We start from the raw sequence: 11021 nt of genomic DNA on the forward strand, positions 1-11021 counted from the left end.
GGAAACACAACATTTTTCAGAAAATATTTATTTCACATACTCAGTAAGATATAAGAAGAAATGTGTGAAAGACATTTTTCTCTGTAAAGGGAAAAAAAAAAGATCATAGGAAGGGATCATAATGATAGCAATCATAACTAATAATTTATTTGGCATTTGCTGTGTGTCACAACCTGTGCAGTTGACCTTCAGGATAACATGTAGAGTTGGAGTCATGTACTGGCCTGTTTGTGTACACAGAATATACATGTCAAGAAGGAGATCACAGTTCATGGATATGTAACCAGGTGGGGTTAGAGGTCAAGTGGGACTTTGCCTTTTTTCAAGTGGAACTTTCATTTTTTTTTTCTGACTTTTGACTAAACCTAGAATTGATAACAAAAGATACTAAATGCTCCAAATTCTAAATTCAGAGCCCTTCTAGCTATTTGAATTATAGTGTCTTTTTAGCAAAACTGGCACCATCACTTCTCCCTCATTCGCACTTTGCAAAAGAACAGTACTGGGTGAGAGGGAGAACTTGCTTTGCAAGGGAACAGAGGGCAACAAACCTTTCATCCTTTCTTTACCGTGAGGAAGGAGGCTTTTCACTTGGGCCTCCCATCCTTATTTCTAGAAGACTGAAGGTGCTGGAACCAGGCACTAGATTAAGGAGTGTGATGGTCTCTTTCTGGAAGCTCTGACCTGCTGGTGCAGTGGAGTACCTGATGCTCCTGCAGCCTCAAAATACGGTGGGGCTGAGAATACAAGGGCTAGCGGGACAGCCTGCCCTCCACCACATGACACAGCAAGAATGTGTTTCCCGAGGCTTGAGTGGACCCCTTGGAAGGAGCTGGGTTTAAAGGCCATCCTTATGATCCCCTCAGAAGAAGGCGACCTGAGGGGTGAGTGCATCCCAGCAGCAAGAACACACTTGGCAGGAGTTTGGAGAGGGGTGAACCCCCTTGAACCCTTGGGGGGACCAACGAATAAACCCCAAAGAGAGCCGACATTTGGATAACCTGCCAACAAACTGAGCAACCTCTAGTCAATTAGTCAGAGAAGGAACCACAACCGAAAGAAAGGGAATAAGCAATCCTGCTGGTCAGTGACATGCTTTTGTTTTTCTTCCCTTTCTCCCCTATTTTAACTCCAAAAGGTAAGTGCATGGAAGAGGGAGGGGGTGTGAAAGAGACAACTGGAACCACCTGTCTAGTCGGAGGTGCATGTGACGAGAACTTGGAAGCAGACAAGCGATTGAAGACTCAAAAACTGAACTGATGCTGTTCTAACGTCCCCAAATGATAGAAAATTCTGAGATTGGGCTGAGATATAAAGGGGGCCACCACCCAAGGGGAAAAGCGATTTGATACTTGGTAGAAGTTAGAAGAAGTAAAAGTTGATGTTTATACCCCAACATATCCATTCGATATATGTTTGTAGGAGCCTAAAGTTGTCGACTGAAACACTCCTCATTACTCAGTTAGTGGCTGGGTGTCCAGAGGGAGGCAGTCTACCTCCCTACATAGTATTTGGTGGACACTACTTGCAGAAATCACTGTGGTCCAGCATGTGCCCCTTACTGTGTTTGCTCAGAAATCTGGGGTGTCAATGCCCCAAAGTGGCTCCTTCTTTAAATGGCAGATTCAGCCTCTCATCCAAGTTGACAGAGATAGAAGTAAATATTCCGCAAATATTTATCGAGTACCTCCTATGTTCCTGGCACAGTTCTAGGTGCTGGGGATATAACAATGACAAAGGAAACAAGTAAAATGTTGTGTCTTGGATGGTGATACGTGATAGAGCAAAGCAGCTTGGAAGGGGTAGACGGTGTTTCAAACGGTGTCAGGGAAGGCCTTGCTGAGCTTTGGAATCAGCCTGGGTTTGACAACTTGTAACTGCGACCTTGAGCAGATCAATCCTCCCTAAGCCTCATTTATCAACGTTATTTTACAGAAGAGGAAGCAGGCTTAGAGTGATTGGAGAATTAATTAAATGAAGTACAGCCTTTATCATAGTTCTAAGCATGCTGTAGGAATAATAAACATTAGCTGTTCTCATCCTTTGCCTATAGGAAGGCTACAGGGGAAGCCACATTACATATAATCAGAAGCTGCCTAGTGGTTTGGTCAAAGAAAGGGGAGTTAGGTAATTTTAATATTTAAGGGCACTGGATAGATTGTACCAAAGTAAGTGTTTTTCATTTAACAAAAGATAAAAAGGGGTGGGTATTCCAGAAACTTTTAAGAAACTAATTGGAATAATAAAATATTTGGAAGTTGATGAAATACTCTGGTTCATGAATCGGTTATCCAAGGCACGGTCTTAACATTTCTGAATATAAACTTTAAAATTTCCTCAGAGGTTTATTGCAGCTGGTTAAGGGTAGGGATATTTAAGCTGGGGAGTGCAGAGTACCCAGGAGAGGAACAAAGAGAAAAGGGGGCTACTGGAACCCTAAGCCTTAGAGGAGATGTGGGACTTGGCAAGGCCCCTAAACCCCCTTTGTCTTAGTCCCTAATAGGGTCAGTTCATTATTTTTATAGACTCCTTTGAATTATACAGTTTTAAGCACCAAGAACCCATCCGTTTCGTTCTTTTTGAACCTTTGTCTCATCATTTTCGCACGGGGAGTAACTAAAGGAATATTGACCTCAGTGGTTCAAGAGCACCACCTAGTGCTCACGTTTGGAAATGTCAGGTGATACGGTACACAGGAAAATCAGATATAATTTGCTTCGGTTTTCTCTTCACGTGGTGCTCGGCTAATGTGTCAAGATTTGGAGGGAAAGGGAGAGTTGTTTACTCTGAGCCAGTTTTTATAAGCCACAGAAAAACTGGGATCTGTTTAGTCACTTATAGAGCAGCCAGAATTTGAATCTAAGTCTGTTCATCAGTTCCTACCTGCAGGGCATGAGATTTACTTACCTGATCTCAAGTGGAAATCTTCCTTTGACCTGTATTGACAAAATTCTGTGGCGCCCCACAGTCTAGAAAGGAGCTTCTTAAACTTTCTTTTCTCATCTACCCCGCCCCCCCCCACCACAGAGAACTCAACCCACAGCCTCCTATACAGAATGAGAGCAATGCTTAGTCATCACTTCATGAATCTCATGATTATGTCTAGTCTCCACACAGATTCTAGGTCTTGAAGGTAGAACTGCACTCTGGTAGAGAGCATCTCTGAAGCCTAGGGTAGGTATCACTTCCATCTCCTCTCTCCTACCAACACCAAGAACTGCATCACCCAGCCATTCTCTTTCAAGGACTCTAGATTAATTTCAAATGGCAAGGTGATGGTCGTGGTGGTGGAAGGGCTGGAGGACGACTGCGGAAGTGATTCCAACAGTACAGCAAGATCAGCAAAATGGAATTCCAGAGGGATTAGTGAGCAGCTGGGCATAATGGGGGTAAACAAAGTCCGAAATTCTTAGTTTTCCCAGGTGACCATCAATTCCCAGAAATGCTCTGGGTTTCCACTGTAACTTTCTAATTAATCAGATGAACTCTGCCCTTCAAAAGTGTTATGACCAGATTGTTATATCCTTACCAATTACTCCTGCTATGTACCTTGGCAGGTCTCCTCCATAATTCATGTGCCAGGATCCCTGCCTGCTGATTGTTCAGTAAGTCTGCTCAGAGTTCTGCCAAGTGAACTGAGGTATTGACGTATAAATAAAATAAGGTGTTGCCTGGCTTTAACGATATTAAAAAGGTAACTAATTTTTCAAGTGTGCTAATTCAATATAACATAATAAAGAAAATTGCCTTGCATTTAGAGATACGTGATTTCAGAAGCTACCAGTTAGCCTGCTTCCAAAATTTCAATTTCCCTAATGGGGAAGAACATATTTAATTCAGATAGCTCTAACCCTGACTTTGGTGATGAAATGCCCTATTCAGAAGTTTTTTGGGTTTTTTTTACTTTTTTTTTTTAAAAGGAATTCCTTTATTTTTATTATTTATTTATTTATTTATTTTTGGCTGTGTTGGGTCTTCGTTTCTGTGCGAGGGCTTTCTCTAGTTGCGGCAAGCGGGGGCCACTCTTCATTGCAGTGCGCCGGCCTCTCATTATCGCGGCCTCTCTTGTTGCGGAGCACAGGCTCCAGATGCGCAGGCTCAGTAGTTGTGGCTCGCGGGCCTAGTTGCTCCGCGGCATGTGGGATCTTCCCGGACCAGGGCTCGAACCCGTGTCCCCTGCACTGGCAGGCAGATTCTCAACCACTGCGCCACCAGGGAAGCCCTAGGTTTTTTTTTTTTAATTGGGTATAGTTGTTTTACAATGTTGTGTTAGTTTCCACTGTACAGTGAAGTGAAGAAGAGTTCCCTGTGCTATATAGCAGGTTCTCATTAGTTATCTATTTTATACATATTACTGTATATATGTCAATACCAATCTCCCAATTCATCCCACCCCTCCTGTTTCCCCCTCTTGGTGTCCATACGTTTGTTCTCTACATCTGTGGCTCTATTTCTGCCTTGCAAACTGGTTCATCTGTACCATTTTTCTATATTCCACATATGCATTAATATATTTGTTTTTCTCTTTCTTACTTCACTCTGTATGACAGCCTCTAGGTCCATCGACGTCTCTACAAATGACCCGATTTCATTCCTTTTTATGGCTGAGTAATATTCCATTGTGTATATGTACCATATCAGAAGCCACCAGTTTTATGGGCATTTAAAAAAAAAATTATTTATGTATTTTTGGCTGCGTTGGGTCTTCGTTGCTGTGCGCAGGCTTTTCTCTAGTTGTGGCGAGCGGGGGCTACTCTTCGTTACGGTGTGTGGGCTTCTCATTGTGGTGGCTTCTCTTGCTGTGGATCACAGGCTCTAGGTGCGCAGGTTTCAGTAGTTGTGGTGTGCAGGCTCAGTAGTTGTGGTTTGTGGGCTCTAGAGCGCAAGCTCAGTAGTTGTGGTGCACGGGCTTAGTTGCTCCACGGCATGTGGGATCTTCCCGGACCAGGAATTGAACCCGTGTCTCCTGCATTGGCAGGCGGATTCTTAACCACTGTGCCACCAGGGAAGTCCTTTATGGGCATTTTTTAAGTCAGGTAAATGATTTGCAATGAGAAACAGAAGTAAAGTCATCTTTATCATTTTTGCTGGGATCCAGTGCTTACTGGGTGTGTGTGTATGTGTGTCTGTGTGTGTTTTCATGCACATGACTATACAAATTCCTATAAATCAAAATCTTGAGACACAGTGAACCAACCATGAATGCCAAACTTGAACCAGTCAGGTTAATTTCTGGAATAATGAATTGAATTGCACCTTCATAACAATTTCTTAAACCCTAAGCCAAACCAACTTTAAACAAACAAAAAAGGTCCTAGTTTGATTTTAAATGTATTTCTTCTTCGTTTTTCATTTTTATTTTCTTTCTCTTCTCCTTTTACCTCCCCCACTTCCCCAATATATAGTGCCAGAAGACAATGGAATAATATCCATAAAATTCTGAAGGAAAGAAATTTTGACAAAAGAATATTATAGCCAATGAAGATGTCCTTCAAATAAAGACTTCTGGCAGGCATTGCCTAACATAAAGCATGCGAGACATGCAATACTCAAGAAAATTTCTTTATCAATGAATCTAGAAAAATAAGAGTTGAATCAAAATAAAGGACATAAGAATAGACACCCTGTGATAAAATCACTGGTAGGTACATTGAATCCATTTAAATATAGATCTCACACTAAAACCCATAAGAATCATGGTTACAGAATACAAAGTAAATGATATAAATCTGAACAATGTAAAACAATAATATAACTAAGAAAAATCAAGCAGTTGGAAGAAGGGATATGGGAGAACTTGTTCCTTCATAGCAGAGAGTTAGTCAATTATGTCTAGAATTTAAAAATAAAAGAAAAAAAAAAGAGTGACTGAAAGCTAAGTTTTCCTCAATCTTTTTTCTTATCCTTAGAAGGATATTTTAAGGAACAATATCTCTTGAGAAGAAAGAACACTGACTTGATTTCACAATTTTCTGTCCGTTAAATTCAAGTGAAATTAAATTCAATACATTTTCAAAAAGTGGTGTGATCCCATTTAAATAATGTCATTTATTCTATCTTTCCAGTGAAGGATACATATGCACAGACAATTGCCCCCTTTGGGAAAGAGGTGACAGTCTTCTTTTCTAACTCTAATTTGCAAGGGTTTCCATGGAGCCAACTGGACAGCTTTGAAATGTGTTCCCCACAGCTGGGAGACACAGAGGACTGGGGTCTGACAGCTGCATGGGAATTCCAGAGGGTGGGAGAAGGACTCAAAGCTGCTCTGGTGTCAGAGCTGGGAGAGGTGCTTGCTGTGCTGGGAGAAGCCTTCTCCCCTAGAGTTTGAGTAAAGGATGTGTGATTGTTTCCTGTGGATACATGTTGACCAAGCAGGAGAGATGCCTGGTGTGGGGTCTTTTGGGGGCCTGTGGTGTAGGGTTGACTGACAGAGTGAGGAAAACTCAGCACGAGGAGGCTGGTAGTGTACCTCTGGATGCCCAAGGGTTGAAGGCGTTGCCAGGGAGCTTTCTGGGGTCATGGGAAATTCAGGGACCTTCTGATGAGCCCATGGAAAGTACCACCACAATCCATGTGTAATTAACAGCCAGACCCATCTGGAAATACCAGTCAAGCAAGAATCTAGCTTGACTGCCACCCACTTTTGGCCCCGGAGGGGTTAGACTGTAGCTTCCCCGTAGGAGAGGAAGTAGTTAGGAGACAGTAAAGGGCAGAAGAAACACACACGGCCTTCCCCACTTCTGACCTGAAGGCAGCAAAATTTGAAGGATGGAGAAAATGTATCGCTAAGTCAAGTTTTGGGACTTTCACTGTTAATATGCGATTAGGTATTTTAACTTTTGAATTGAGGCTATTTTTATGACTAAAAGTAACTGAAGGATATTTTGTTATCTGTCAGGAGTTAAGAAAAATCGATAGCTTCAAGATGGCGGAGGAGTAAGATGTGGAGATCACCTTCCTCCCCACAAATACATCAAAAATACATCTACATGTGGAACAGCTCCTACAGAACACCTACTGAATACTGGCAGAAGACCTCAGACTTCCCAAAAGGCAAGAAACTCCCCACATACCTGGCCGGGTGGCTGACAGAGTCTTGGTGCTCCAGCCGGGTGTCAGGCCTGAGCTTCTGAGGTGGGAGAGCCGAGTTCAAGACATTGGTCCACCAGAGACCTCCTGGCCCAGGTAATATCAAATGGCGAAAGCTCTCTCAGAGATCTCCATCTCAACTCTAAGACCCAGCTCCACTCAATGACCAGCAAGCTACAGTGCTGGACACCCTATGCCAAACAACTAGCAAGACAGGAACACAACCCCACCCATTAGCAGAGAAGCTGCCTAAAATCATAATAAGTTCACAGACACCCCAAAATACACCACTGGACACAGTCCTGCCCACCAGAAAGACAAGATCCAGCCTCACCCACCAGAAAACAGGCACCAGTCCCCTCCACCAGGAAGCCTACACAACCCACTGAACCAACCTTAGCCACTGGGGGCAGACATTAAAAGCAATGGGAAGTATGAACCTGCAGCCTGCTGAAAGGAGACCCCAAACATAGTAAGTTAGGCAAAATGAGAAGACAGAGAAATACACAGCAGATGAAGGAGCAAGGTAAAAACCAACCAGACCAAACAAATGAAGAGGAAATAGGCAGTCTACCTGAAAAAGAATTCAGAGTAATGATAGTAAAGAGGACCCCAAATCCTGGAAATAGAATGGAGAAAATACAAGAAACGTTTAACAAGAACCTAGAAGAACTAAAGAGCAAACAAACAATGAGGAACAAAACAATAAATGAAATTTAAAAATTCTCTAGAAGGAATCAATAGCAGAATAACTGAGGCAGAAGAACTGATAAGTGACCTGGAAGATAAAACAGTGTAAATAACGACTGCAGAGCAGAATAAAGAAAAAAGAATGAAAAGAATTGAGGACAGTCTCAGAGACCTCTGGGACAACATTAAACGCACCAACATTCGAAATATAGGGGTCCCAGAAGAAGAAGAGAAAAAGAAAGGGACTGAGAAAATATTTGAAGAGATTATAGTTGAAAACTTCCCTAATATGGGAAAGGAAATAGTCAATCAAGTCCAGGAAGCACAGAGAGTCCCATACAGGATAAATCCAAGGAGAAACATACCAAGACACATATAAATCAAATTATCAAAAATTAAATACAAAGAAAAAATATTAAAAGCAGCAAGGGAAAAGCAACAAATAACACACAAGGGAATCCCTATAAGGTTAACAGCTGATCTCTCAGCAGAAACTCTGCAAGCCAGAAGGGAGTGGCAGGGCATATTTAAAGTGATGAAAGAGAAAAACCTACAACCAAGCTTACTCTACCCAGCAAGGATCTCATTCAGATTCAACGGAGAACTTAAAACCTTTACAGACAAGCAAAAGCTAAAAGAATTCAGCACCACCAAACCAGCTTTACAACAAATCCTAAAGAAACTTCTCTAGGCAGGAAACACAAGAGAAGGAAAAGACCTACAATAACAAACTCAAGACAATTAAGAAAATGGTAATACGAACACACATATTGATAACTACCTTAAATGTAAATGGATTAAATGCTCCAACCAAAAGACATAGACTGGCTGAATGGATACAAAAACAAGACCCGTATATATGCTGTCTACAAGAGACCCACTTCAGATCTAAGGACACATACAGACTGAAAGTGAGGGGATGGAAAAAGATATTCCACACAAATGGAAATCAAAAGAAAGCTGGAGTAGCAATTCTCATATCAGACAAAATAGACTTTAAAATAAAGACTATTACAAAAGACAAAGAAGGACACTACATAATGATCAAGAGATCAATCCAAGAAGAAGATATAACAATTGTAAATATTTATGCACCCAACATAGGAGCACCTCAATACTTAAGGCAAATGCAAACAGCCATAAAAGGGGAAATCGACAGTAACACTATCATAGTAGGGGACTTTAACACCCCACTTTCACCAATGGACAGATCATCCAAAATGAAAATAAATAAGGAAACAAGCTTTAAATGATACATTAAACAAGATGGACTTAATTGATATTTATAGGACATTCCATCCAAAAACAACAGAATACACTTTCTTCTCAAGTGTTCATGGAACATTCTCCAGGATAGATCATATCTTGGGTCACAAATCAAGCCTTGGTAAATTTAAGAAAATTGAAATCATATCAAGTATCTTTTCTGACCACAACTCTATGAGACTAGATATCAATTACGGGAAAAAATCTGTAAAAAATACAAACACATGGAGGCGAAAAAATACACTACTAAATAACCAAGAGATCACTGAAGAAATCAAAGAGGAGATCAAAAAATACTGAGAAACAAATGACAATGAAAACACGATGACCCAAAACCTATGGGATGCAGCAAAAGCAGTTCTAAGAGGGAAGTTTATAGCAATACAAACCTACCTCAAGAAACAAGAAACATCTCAAATAAACAACCTAACCTTACACCTAAAGCAATTAGAGAAAGAAGAACAAAAAACCCCCAAAGTTAGCAGAAGGCAAGAAATCATAAAGATCAGATCAGAAATAAATGAAAAAGAAATGAAGGAAACAATAGCTAAGATCAATAAAACTAAAAGCTTTTTTTGAGAAGATAAACAAAATTGATAAACCACTAGCCAGACTCATCAGGAAAAAAAGGGAGAAGACTCAGATCAACAGAATTAGAAGTGAAAAATGAGAAATAACAACTGACACTGCAGAAATACAGAGGATCATGAGAGATTACTACAAGCAACTATATGCCAATAAAATGGACAACCTGGAAGAAATGGACAAATTCTTATAAAAGCACAACCTCCCGAGACTGAACCAGGAAGAAATAGAAAATATAAACAGACCAATCACAAGCACTGAAATTGAAACTGTGATTAAAAATCTTCCAACAAACAAAAGCCCAGGACCAGATGGATTCACAGGCGAATTCTATCAACCATTTAGAGAAGAACTAACACCTAACCTTCTCAAAATCTTCGAGGCCACCATCACCCTGATACCAAAACCAGACAAAGATGTCACAAAGAAAGAAAACTACAGGCCAATATCACTGATGAACATAGATGCAAAAATCCTCAACAAAACACTAGCAAACAGAATCCAACATCACATTGAAAGGATCATACACCATGATCAAGTGGGGTTTATCCCAGGAATGCAAGGATTCTTCAATATAAGCAAATCAATCAATGTGATACACCATATTAACAAATTGAAGAAGAAAAACCATGTGATCATCTCAAGAGATGCAGAAAGAGCTTTCAACAAAATTCAACACCCATTTATGATAAAAACTCTCCAGAAAGTAGTCATAGAGGGAACTTACCTCAACGTAATAAAGGCCATATATGACAAACCCACAGCCAACATCGTTCTCAATGGTAAAAAACTGAAACCATTTCCACTAAGATCAGGAACAAGGCAAGGTTGCCCACTCTCACCACTATTATTCAACATAGTTTTGGAAGTTTTAGCTACAGCAATCAGAGAAGAGAAATAAATAAAAGGAATCCAAATCAGAAAAGAAGAAGTAAAACTGTCACTGTTTGCAGATGACATGATAGTATACATAGAGCATCCCAAAGATTCTACCAGAAAACTACTAGAGCTAATCAGTGAATTTGGTAAAGTAGCAGGATATAAAATTAATGCACAGAAATCTCTTGGATTCTTATACACTAATGATGAAAAATCTGAAAGAGAAATTAAGGAAACACTCCCATTTACCACTGCAACAAAAAGAATAAAATACCTAGGAATAAACCTACCTAAGGAGACAAAAGACCGGTATGCAGAAAACTATAAGACATTGATGAAAGAAATTAAAGATGATACAAACAGATAGAGAGATATACCATGTTCTTGGATTGGAAGAATCAACATTGTGAAAATGACTATACTACCCAAAGCAATCTACAGATTCAATGCAATCCCTATCAAACTACCAATGGCATTTTTCACAGAAGTAGAACAAAAAATTTCACAATTTG

The sequence above is a fragment of the Balaenoptera musculus genome, chromosome 21, assembly GCF_009873245.2.
Source record: "Balaenoptera musculus isolate JJ_BM4_2016_0621 chromosome 21, mBalMus1.pri.v3, whole genome shotgun sequence".
NCBI lineage: Eukaryota > Metazoa > Chordata > Mammalia > Artiodactyla > Balaenopteridae > Balaenoptera > Balaenoptera musculus.